We start from the raw sequence: 13,296 nt of genomic DNA, 5'->3' as shown, positions 1-13,296 counted from the left end.
AATTGTCTGATGCAATAGTTCAGATATGTGGCCATGTACTTTGTATTTTAAAATGACCTCCAAGTTATAGTAATGCATAACACATTACAGGAATTTCTAACCTGATTCATTCTCCTCTACAGAGGGAGACTATAAAGAAATATGTCTATTAAGACCTCAATTGGGTAGAGGAGAAAACATCCTTCCAAGAATTTTTAACCATTAACTAACCCACAGATAAGTTTTTGGCTGAAACCTGTACTACTTTTGTGGCCTGATTAAAAAACAATAAAAAGTTTGTTTAAAGGGATCTCAGAATGGTAATGTCCTCATACACATGGAAAGAGCAAATGCATATCCCCTGACTATACATTAAACTCAGGACTGAAATTACTCCCCCATACAAATTCCATGGAATATTAGTTTACAATTTAAAAAAAATTACAAAGCACAGTAGTCACCATTAGCAAAATGACTGGAAAAAACAAACTATTGTTGTTGCTGTTAATTAGTAGATATTGAATATGAAGTAAATGTACTTAAGATTTAAAGAAATTTTAAAAATATATTAATATTAGGAAGTAATAAGATGTTTTCAAAAGTACCAGGCATATCAAAATGTTTAATAGGACTTAAAAGATAGGGACAATAGAGTAAGAAAATTTAATGTATAAGTCATTGAAGTTTTAGAAGAAATGAATAGTGATAATGTAGGCCAAGAGATATCTAGAAAGTTATTCATTGAAAATATTCCATATTTAATAGAGACATTATTATTAAATCCAGTAAGACAAGGAATTCCAAGAAGTGTAAGTAAAATACATCAATATCCTAGCACATTTTAGAAAAACTAGATTCTAATCACTTTCTTTCTTTTCTTTTTTTTTATATTTTAATGTTTTTTTATTGTATTATGTTAGTCACCATACAGTACATCCCTGGTTTCTGATGTAAAGTTCGATGATTCATTAGTTGCGTACAACACCCAGTGCACCATGCAATACATGCCCTCCTTACTACCCATCACCAGTCTATCCCATTCCCCCACACCCCTCCCCTCTGAAGCCCTCAGTTTGTTTCTCAGAGTCCATAGTCTCTCATGCTTCATTCCCCTTCTTTCAAATAGTTTCCATCCTGTCTTCATATAAATGATAACTATGATGGAGATGACAACTACTACTATCAAGATCATCATGCTTTTCATTAAAAATAACTATTTTTAAATGACTAAAGTATACCAAACATTATGTTCAACCCTGAGGCATCAAATGAATAGAGGTAACATTTATCATCCAAGACTTCAGAGTAAAGTTGTGTATCTGGGTTATTTGCTCATCTCATTTAACCACCACAAAAGATTTGTAAGGTAGGCATTGTTCCCATATTTCATTATTTTTTTTAAATAGGAAAACAAGGCTCAAAGACATTAATATGCTTACTTATGTTCACATAGAGAGAAGGGGCAAGAGCTGGGATTCATATTCTTTTCTCTCATAGTCTCATTGCAAAAAAAAATCTTTTTTTTTTGTCACTTCACTACACTTTCCTTCTACATGTCAGACATTATACTAGAGGCTTTCAGCAATGGTAGAGAGTTTAATGGAAGTGGAGCTTGAAGTAAAATAATACAGCTGGGAAATAAAGAGGGAAAAGGATATTCCAAATAGTGGGGGAAAACCATATAGAAAGATATGAAAGTATGATATATCCAGATATATTATCCTGAAAAACATTAAATGTTCATAGTGATTAAAAAGAAAGGGTCATATTGGACTTGTAGCTGAAGAGGTAGTAAGGGACAAATTCTAGGATATGACTCTTATGCTAAACCAAAAAAAATCTATTGGGTATGTTCAAGTAGGAGAGAAGCTTGGTCTAATTTGTATTTAGGAAATTTTTTCTGTTTTTCTGCTAAGAATGGTAATAGAAAATTCCATAGTTTTCTCTTTGAATCTGAAGCTAAACAAAATTTTATGTCTCTATCAATTGGTTCAGTACTGTCAGCATCAGTAAATTTTCCAGTGCAAAAATAAATGTTAATAAAACTTGACTTTCTACCTTCGAGCAATACCTAGTTTGGTATTTAAGAAAGTTGTCATGTTCTAAAATTGAAATGATTTTTATCGATATATGTTTGCTTTAGGCATTTCATCATTAGTCAGTGTTCTTGACTTTGAACAGACATGTCTTATTAGCATGACCCATAGCACTTATTTTATGGTTACTTTTAGTGCCACTATAAATTAATAGAATATTGGTGCCTGCGGCATAGATTCCATATTCAGAAGAGCGAATGGAAGACAATGAATGACTTCTCTGAGGACAAGGTTTCCCAAAGTTTATTCTGTATTATGTGAGATGTTAATAAGTATTATGTAAACTTACCAAAGAATATCTCAATACTTTTAATATGCCTATATTACTTGTATATCAAAGAAGGGATGCGAAAACATATTGGTCAAAGGACACATAATTTTTCTCCTAAGCAACTTGGGATCATACATGAATAAAATTATATTGTAACAATGAGGATAACAGTCATGACTTATTATATATCTACTCTGGTACTGGCATTCTTCTAGAAAATTTACTTAACATAATTCCACTGAATGCAACCTTTAAAATAGAAGTATATAGTAGCCATGCTATCTCTATTCAACAATGAGAAACTGAAGCTCAAAGAAGTTAAATACATACAGTTATTAGCAAAATGGGTATTTGGAAGTTAATATGTATAACCCCTAAGTTATATTCTTGTCATTATGCTTCAGAGAAGGGAGATGGGACCAAAATTTGGAAATAGATTGACCAAATGAAGGAGTGGCAATGCCAAGGGCACAGGTCTGGAGAAAGTACAATAAGAACAGAACTTCTATCTCTGTGAGTCTGATAGAACATTGAGGTCCTACAAGGCAAGATGTTTAATAGGTGGTAGATCTCAAAGGATTGGGCTATGTTTGGGGGCAAAAGGCCCACTTCTAAGAAGAAAAGAGAGAAGGATATGGAATAAGAATCTTTAGGCCTGTAAAGTTAAATGAAGAAGGCTGGAGCCTAGGAAGAAACTGGGTTCTAGCCACCAGAACTAAAGAAATGAGAGGACTGGTGAGCATTAGTACCTCAAACCATGATGATACTGGGTTACGGGGAAGAAATGTAAAGAGAATAGAGTTTTCACTTTGATACCTGGATTCAAATCTGGATCTGTCATTGACCATCTCTAGTTTAACCATGTTGAAACCCAGTTTATGAATCACAAAATGAAAACAGTACTTCTCTACCTCCTGTGGTTGTTGTTAAGAATAGAGATAGGTTTATAAATGTGTTGACTGTGAGAACTGGTAATGGAAGGAAATTATACAACTAGACTATTAAAAACATGTTTTATATCTTTACAGACTACAGAGAGTCATCGTTTAGTTTTCATAATAAACAGGTGATTTATTATACCTGTACAGGGAATTTTTTTTCAACACTATATTCTGTCATATTTCTAACTGTATTTCCTCCTCACCTTTTGAGTGGATTTTTGATCTGTTGAGGAGGAAACAGGCTCTACATATGTTGGTAGACACATACCTCCATACTATACATTCCATTCTGTTATTATTTTTCAGTTTTTTCTTAAAATTTCTATACAGTAAAATGCATAGATTTTAAAGCATATGGTTTGATTAGATATGACAAATGCATATACCTCATCAACATACTGAACACTTCCATCATCTAAAAATTTTTTTTATACCCATTTTTAGGCAGATTTCCTCAGAAGAAATCACTGATATAATTTTTCTCATCATAGGTAATTTTTGCCTATTCTAGAACTATATGCAAACGGATTCATACATTATATACCATTTTCTGTAAGATTCATACGTATATTAATTATAGGCTGTCTCTAACTCAAAGGAAACTTACAGCCTTAAATAACTTTTAAGAGAAATGTAAAAGTTCACCAGTGTGTCCAATATGTCCAACACAAGTTAATACAGTAGTCCCCGCCTAGCTGTGATTTTTCTTTCCACAGTTTCAATCACCTGCAGTTAACCACAGTTTGGAAGTAGATTATCCTCCATGTATCCATGATATGTCAGAAGGTCAAAAGTAGCCTGATGCTATATCACAGTGCCTATGCCATTCACTTCATGTTATCTTATTACATAGGCATTTTATCATTTCACATCATCACATGAAAAAGAAAGGTGAATACAGTACAATAATATATTTTGAGCAAGAAAGACCCCATTCACATACCTTTTATTACAGTATATTGTTACAATTGTTCTACTTCATTATTAGTTATTGTTGTTAATTTCTTACTGTGACTACTTTATAAATTAAACCTCATCATAAGTATATGCACATAGGAAAAAAAAACCCAGTATGTATAAGGCTCAGTACTATCTATGGTTTCAGGAATCCCTGAGGGTCTTGACTGTGTAACCCATGGATAAGGGACCAGTATAAAGACATTTTTTAAAGTATTAGCAAAAGAAAGACTTATCATGTTAACATTTTATATAACTTTAATTCTGGATTATTAGAGATGGGCTTTTTATTTTCATTTACACATGCATATGTATGTGTGTGTATATGTGAGTGTGTTTGCTTTGACACCAACTGACTTTAGTAAGATATTTAATTATCCATGCTGCTCCTGTTTCTTGCAGTATCCCCTAGATTTGTGTTTTTATTTTATTTCAGCATTTTTTCCAACATTGTTTTCAGTTGGCTGCGTAGTAAAATCTTCTTAGGACTTTTTAATGAGAAGAATTATATCACCTTTGGTTTTACAGACATAAGTAGCACTGGGAAGATGCTGGTTGCATAGAATGTAATCCAACTTCCCTGAATATTTGGAAGAGTGAGGTAGAAAAGTGAATAACAAGGATGGATTAACACATCCCATTCATTTTTCCTAATTTTTCATCCCAGCAGGCCTTCTTGACTGCCCTTATCCTGTCTTTGTGACTATTAACATCAGAGGTTTGAACTATTAAGGAGGTAAATAATGACAGTTAAAAGACAATGGAGATAAGAAAGAACAGGGCTCCCACTGCTCTTCTCTGGGTAATTCTCTCATTGTTTTAGGAGGTAGCAGTTCCTCCCCACCCTAGGAACTCCTGAGCTCAAACAGCCATCTATCTTACTGGTGTTTCTAAGGTTTATTTTGCTTCTACTGATGCTGCTGTTGATGTTGATATTGTTTCCTTGATTCTGCATTTCCTTCTATTATTCTCCCAAGATTGATCTCTTGGGAGGGAATCCAGCAGCCTGAATTAAAGTTGATTCTCAAACCAATTATTTGTTGTATCTACATCCTTAGCATTTTGCATAGTGCCTGGGTCATAGGGAGTTCTGAAAAAATATTGCTTGACGATCCTTTGGAGAGCCCCTGGTCTTCATGAAAGCAAAATGGCCCATAAAGAAGAGGCAACTAATGTTTCAGTGCTTTACTTTAATTACAGGTGAAGTATATATTGCACAACTAATGCTATTAGGTAATTTTATATATGCTATCTTATTTCCTTCACTGCCACGGTAAGGTATATTTTGCTCCAATCTGATATTAGCAAAGAGAAGCAGAAGAACCAGAGCCTGGTCTCCTGATTCCTGGTTCTGTGTTCTATCTTGCTGGAGGCAATGGCTTTAGTCCTCTAAATCTTGGTCAAAATTTCAGTGTCACTCTATCAAATGAAAGAATTTATTTATCATATTAGCTCCCAATCCCAAAATATAAATATTTGCCAACCATCACCCTAGAAATCAAATCCATAGCCAATGTATATAATTGATTTTATTTTATATTGCCTTTTAAAATGCATATGAGCAAGCAAGGAATCTTCTGAAAACTGACACTATCTTCACTACTATACCTTGTTTATCACAATGACAGGTTGTAAGAGGGGGGGGGGGGGTAATGGATTGAAAACAAGTCTGCAAACCATAACTTTCATAATAATAAATTAAGGAGCCCTAACCGCCAAGCTATAAAACCCAATTGAGGGGCAGTAGCCCTGAAACAAAAAATCACAACAACTCAGAAACCATTAAAACTAATGCGGTAATAAATCTATCCCATAAAAACCAGGAAGTTGGTTAATACTATATTCAAAAGGCCAAGTTTGTGGAAGTGACTGCTAAAGATATTTAAAATAAACACATAGAGGAAAAGTAACATATTTACCTGATATGCCAAAAAGACGAGGCTGAGTTAGCCCTTCTTAAACAACATGAGTGAATAGAGTTATTTCTATATAACCTAAATCTGTGATAGGATTTACCTGAAGAGCTCAGTTCTCTGTAGAAATTAAAGAGTCAAATTTCTTTCGTGATGTGAATGAGCCCAACACTGTTTCTGTGTTTGTGGGTGAGGCAAGGTGTTTAGGAGGGTGATAGGGGAATGGAGGAAAAGAAATGAGTCACTGAACTGGAAGGTCAACTTGGCCTATTTCTTTGAAGGTCAGAAGTAGTTCAGGTAAGATCAAAATAGAGATTTTTATTCTGTATATTTATGGTAAACTTCATAGACAAGAAAAGCACATATCTTAGCTGTTAATTTCCATGAATTTTGGCAACCACCCATAGAAGGTATAGAACCTTTGCATCACTACAGAATAATTGCTTGTGCCCTTTGTCGGTCCTCACCCACAGGTAGTCTTGTCCTAATTTATTTCAAATAGATTTGTTTTGTCATCCAAACATTTCATAAAAATAGAATCACACAGACTTCTGTTTCCAGTTAAGAAGAACTAGGACTGGATCTACCCTCCCACTTGAAAGAAGTAAAAAGTCACATAAAATATATGGGGAAAAAAAGGGTTTCTTTCTTTTTATGACAGTGTACGTCTGGCAATGAAGATCAGCAGTCCCTGAGACATAGGAAACAAATGAGGTAAGTCTTACAATTGCCCTAGCTTATGGCCATAAGTGAAATGCAGGGGCTGCACAGTGTTGGGGAACCCAGGTAGAGCTGTAAAGTCTCCTTGAATGAAGGACAGAGTGCTGAGTCCAGGGAGATGAAAGTGGCTAGAGTTTGTAGGACAAAGTACTAGAAAGGAAAGAGCTGCACAGAGACAGGATTTGGGAGATCTACACAGGGTTCCCCTCGTTTATTCAGCAAAGTACTAATCAAAGCATGTGTGTGAATGAAAAACGTCCAAGTGAAAGCACATAACCCACTATAAATAATTAAAAGGAAGAGTACCTAGAACTCACACAGGACCAGGAATAGCACCAGGCATTAGCCAGACAGGAAAAGTACATGGTTTCCAGAGCATTGGTTAGAATACTCAGAAAGGTCTTGCTTCAATTATACAGGGTAATTATCCCTAGACTAATGATAGTCCTTATTCCACATCATGTGTCTTAAAAACAAAGGATCAAAACAGAGGATCAAGCTGTTTTCAAATAACTGCATCCCAGAAAAAAAATTAGGAACACAAAAATATCAGGCAGTGAATAATGTAAAATCCACAAAGTCTGGTGTCCAATAAAAATAGTATTAGGTATGCAAAGAAACAGATAAATATGATACAAAATCAAGAGAAAAATCAATCAAAATCTATTAAGAACTAACACAGGTGTTAGACATTTTAGATAAGGGTGTTAAAACAATAACATAACTGTATTAAACATGTTTTAAAAGGTAAAGAAAGAAAGAGACATGAACTATATAAAAACTAGAGATGGACACTACAGTGCTTGAGGAGAAAGTGTCCATGTATCTGCTAAAATTCTCATGTATCTTTATACATGTTACCCACCTTCTTTTCCACTAGATCCCTTGGGAGTTTTGCAATTGTGTTTTCATTGTTTGGTTTTATCCTGCAATCATTGTAACATCTGGGTCATCCCTTTGTCTATTCTGTTGACTGTTACCTTTCATTACTGTGGGTAATAGTTTATTACATTTTTATGTATTATGATTCTTGATTGAGCCCTGGATATTTTTATTACAACTCAGTAGATATTGAAGTAAATAATTTCAATTCTCAGAAAGTGCTATTTCTCTTCTGATGGTTTGCTGGAGTAGGGGCTCTGTTGACACAGAGCCAGGCTGAACTGTTTGGGAACTGCTGCAAATTTAGGTTGATTCAGTTTCAAAAGTGGGACCAAAAATTTCCTTTCAGCAAAGCCTGTGATCTCAGCATTGGCAAGGCTTTTGAGGTCTGCGTCTATTTCAGATGCCAGCTGCCTAGTCTCTATCCCTATAGTAGGGCACCATTTTTCAGAGTTCACTCTCTGTCTTCCTCACTCTCTCTCCCTCTCTCCATGTCTCTCTCTCTCATCCTCTCTCCAGTTTTCTGTCTTGTTCTTTTGGCTACCACTTCCCTGCTTTCTGTGAAGACTGAGGTTACTTTGTAGGAATTTCTCTCAGTTCTTCTTCCCTGTCCTGAATCATCAGGAATTGAAAGCCTGAAGTATCTGATGGGGATACAGAGGCAATATATCTCATCTCTCCTTTCCCTCACACACTTTCACTTAGCTGAAAGTCTTAAATGCACAGAGATTTGTTCTTAACTTTCCTAGTCCTTCCCCATCTTTTAAAGCTGAAATTATGAGTGAATCGTCTTGTTCTCCCTGCTATCACTGCTTCCTAGATACTATTCCCAGAACTTGGTAAACACTGTTGGAGAAAATCTAGGAGAGTAACGTAGTCTTTCTCTCTCTGCTCTTTTGGATGCTAACCTGTCATGCCTTGTCAATAAATAGCTGCTAAAACTTGTCAAGGATAGGTTAGATTCTCCTTATCTTTGACAGATTCTTCCTCCTCCTTCAGCCAGAGATAATAGCACGTGTGGACCTACTATCTCATACAATGGACTTGTCTCTTCCTGGATCTTAGTTTATTAGTTCATTCAGGTTCCTATCCTTATGTAACCAAACAAATGAAAAGTATAATTTTATAGATTATCTACCTTACTTTGGTTGTTAGGGTGAGACAGTTGTTTCTTGTAACCTTTTAGATGCAAACAGTGGTAAAATAGGATTTTAAAAAGTGGTCTTTTTACTGTATATCAAGTAACTGCATATTTAATCCTCACAAGTCTCCCTTAATGTAGATATTATTATTTACATCATTTTGCAGGCGTGGAAAGTGAGGTTTACAGGAGTTAAATGATGTGTTCATTTCCTTAAGCTAAAGCTTTGCATCTCTCACATGAAACTATGCTGAAGGCCAAAGAATTTCATAATAAACTATGTAATTTATATCTCAATATGAATCATTATATAAGGATTAAAGTAAGTTTTTATGGAGTATTTAAACTGTACCTCTAAAGAGATATTTATCACTATCAATAAAATATTTCATGAATTTTGAACTTCAAGGAACCCATTATAAAAATGTGTATTTGATAATACATTAATAGACACAACATGCAAAGTATTTTCTATGCACCAGATATTGCATTCAGTTCTTTAAATAAATAGAAATTCCCATTAAGCAATAAGCCAGGAACAAACCCTCCATAAAGGTGCTTTGGTCACATAGCTAACACAGGCAAAGAGCTGGGAAGTAATTCTGTCTGATTACCAAGCTGGTCTTTATTCCACTATTCTAAAATGGATTTGGCAACTCCAAGACAAAACCTATGTAAGATAAAGCAGAGATCCACAGTACTGCCCCTCACTCAAATCCTTATGATTCTGTGACTGGAACACTATAGCTACTTTATGACTGTTAGCCACACTGGGAGGAATGGTGTTTACTTTCTGACAGGAAATTAAGATGTAATGTTTGTTTTAGTAGAAAGAACGAACACTATACCCAGATTTGAAGGCATGCTATCTATCAGGAGTGAAACCCTAACAGTAGCCTAATCTGTAAATTAGATTAAACAATAATACCTCCATCATAGGGTGGGCATAAAAAACCAGTGAGATGGATGTGAGGGCTATCTGGCTGCCACATCTATCACCTCACTAATCACCAAGGTTGATTCTGCTGATCTGGCTGGCCAGGCTGGTGTCCCCTTCTTCCCTCATCGCTCCATGTGCATTCCTCTCAAAGTTACATGATTGGTCAGAGACTAGTCTAACCTTCCCAGATAGAGGAAGGTTTTCTGGTCAAAAGTATACGGGTAGCTGTGCTCCCCTGCTGGAACCTCCAAACAAGCTCTCAAAACTCAATGAGGTAACAATCATGAAGTGCTTAAGAGAGCACCTGGCCCTTAAAAGTTGGCAAGTGCAGATATAAGATTCTAAATCTAGGTTGTCTGACACTAGTCCGACACTCATGATATTGAAGAATTCTAGAGGTAGAACATGGAGAAATACCCAGATGCTAAGATACATGAGGGTTGGAAAATTTATCAACCTCTTTGGAAGGAAATAGTCTTTAAGAATTCAAGCTTAAAGAGCTAGTAACTTTTACATCCAATTATTTAAATGCAGACCTATTTAAAAATAAATAATATACATATATTGATGGCAAGAAAGAGCTTATGGAAAGCATGTTAGTGATGGCCAATGAGGAACCCATTCCATTTGGCACAGCCATCTTCATGAAAGGAATAAAGAAATTGGATCAGATGGGCAACACTGTAGAACTTGCTGAAAAACACCTGCATTAAAAAAAAATAACTGACATGTTCTTTCAACTTTGTGAGATTTTGACTTTTGATAATTTTTTAAATAATAAAGACATTGTAGACACTTGAAACCCACTCTTAAAAAACAAACTAGCTATAAATCTAACTATTAAAATGTGTTATATGTATATAGTAAGGTCAGTCAAAATTAAACTTTTGAAGCCAAACATTCCTACATTTTAATCCCCAGCTCTAAGACACCCTATCTGCATGATATTGGACACATGAATTCACATCTCTAAGCTTCAGTTCCTTTATTTGTACAGTAAGGATAACAGCAATAAAAACACCCAGGGAAAATAGGATTTTGCTATGGTGAATGAAATAATCTATACAAAACGTGATATATGAGAATATCCACGGCAAATGCTTAATAAATGTTAGATTAACTGAGTAAGAGAGTCTCAACCATAATTTGAAATGAGATACATATCTGGAAAATGTGTGTCTCTGTTTGGGTTTTCCATGTGAAATTTAATTTAAAAGCTAGATTTTGGACATTAAACCTACATTAAAATAAATATTTGTAAACACCTTTGTGTAAGTAGGTCAACTTAATATTAAATAATTAAATGACTTAATTTCCATGGCAGTTTTCAAGTAAATTAACTATTTACCTTAATTTAGCACTGCCCTCCTTATATATATGCAAACATAGCCATGGCCTAAATTCATATTTTTGCCAATGCTTATTTATCAAAATGATTATTATCGTAAACATGCATTCCTTTCACATAACCTACTTAAAATTATATTTATATTTTTGCTTGCCTGTGTCTCCCAGGTTCTAAAAGTACATAGTAGTTGTGTAAGAGTAGAGTCTGATCACCCTGATTCCTAATTTGGGGCTTAGAGAAATCACATTCTGAGAAAGACAAATATCTTATATTTTTGTATTTCCACAGACTTAAAAAATTGCCTCACAGAAATCAAACTTATACTGCAAGTTAACTCAAAAGAGTGGAAACTTATATAAGTATATAAGGAGATCAGCTCAAAGTAGACTGTTGGTAACTTCCCACTTAATATTTAGCTTTCATTTTTAAGTTAATGTTTGTTTCATTTTAAACGCATATTTGGATTTCTTGTGATCAAAGAGGAAGGAGCATTTAAAGGAATATAGAAAGTGTAGATCTGAAAAAGTTAGCTAGATAGGTTAAATGTGTGTTCTACTCTATCCAGTTGGCTCATGGATTGATTTGTATCATTGATTTTCCAGAATGAGTAAACTGTTAAGAGTAGATAGCAAATATTATCAGCAATTGTCTTGCTAGGAAAGTAGGTTCGGGAGTTAAAAAAAAACAGAAATCTAGACAGAAATTATATATGTTACATATATATGAAAAATGTATATATATAGCTCTTGATAGGGGGAATTTTTAAAACTTAGGAATCACATAAACAGCTTTAACCTAATCTTGCCAGGTTTCAGCTTTTAGGGCAGAGTTTATGCCACCTGAAAGTTTCTTTTTTTATTTGCATGATGATAAGAAACTCAAAGCACATTTTTACTAAGAAGGAAAATCTTGAGACTTGTTGGCTGATCTTACATGATTATGTCTAAGACCTAGATGCCTTGGGTCTCTTACTTATTTTCACAATTACCCAATAGCAACTATTCATTAGGTAACTAATTTATGTCTTATGTAAAGAATTGTAAGATGCTAATTTTTTGAAAAGCTTACCTAGAATGGAATATTCATGTATAACATTCATTCTGTAATCACTCACTGGTAATAATATTGTACTAATTGCTGGGAAAGAAACATCACATTTCAGATGTGGAAAGCATCATAATAATCCAGTGCATTTTCCCGAAGCCCAAATAATGTGCATGAATTGTCTTAGGTCATACAGCAGTTTAAAGTCAAATCCAGATCTAAAACCAAAACCGATTTGTTTCCTATTATATCTTTGAAACATACTACAAGTTAGAACTGGCAAAAGAGAAGTTTAGGGAGTTTTAATTTATCTCACACAGAATGCAAACTGCCATTCAATAAACAACATAGTCCTTTTCAGAATCTACTTAAATATCTTAAGGTAGGGTGCACGCTCAGGTTCTCATAGTTTTCATTACTCCCTTATTGATCCATATATGAATCACTTTACCTAACTGCCACGTTATTGGAAATATTTAAATTAAAAACTTGAAAAGTTTTTTTTTAGCTTTCAAAATCTTACCCATTTATAGACATACTTAGACCTATTTGATTTTCCCAGTTGAATGAGGTTATTTCAGTCACTGAATGGCCATATAACTTTTGTTTTTAATTTGAAGATGAAATGATAAGGTAATAAATGCCAAAACACTTTTTAAATGATAAATCACTATGTTACTAGGTATTGTCATTATGACTATCTTCTGAGTCTCTCCCAAGGCACTAATTCTAATTTTCCTAGTAGTGTATTCCTTTATGAATATTTTTCTCAACATTTCCTCCCCACTCACCCTTGCTGTAAGATAGTAAAATCCATGAGGACAAGAGTTATGCATTATCTATCTCTGTATTTATGTTATTGGACTTTCTTCTTCACATATAAAAAGAAATAAAGTGAGGGGCGCCTGGGTGGCTCAGTCAGTCAAGCGTCTGCCTTCTGCTCAGGTCACGATTTCAGGATCTTGGGATTGAGACCCACTTCGGGCTCCCTGCTCAGTGGGGAGCCTGCTTCTCCCTCTCCCTCTCCCTCTCCCCCTGCTTGTGTTCTCTCTCTTGCTCACTCT

The sequence above is a fragment of the Ursus maritimus genome, unplaced genomic scaffold (assembly GCF_017311325.1).
Source record: "Ursus maritimus isolate PB19 unplaced genomic scaffold, ASM1731132v1 scaffold_16, whole genome shotgun sequence".
NCBI classification, from domain to species: domain Eukaryota; kingdom Metazoa; phylum Chordata; class Mammalia; order Carnivora; family Ursidae; genus Ursus; species Ursus maritimus.
The sequence above is the reverse complement of the archived record's forward strand: the minus strand, read 5'-3'. Positions refer to the sequence as shown.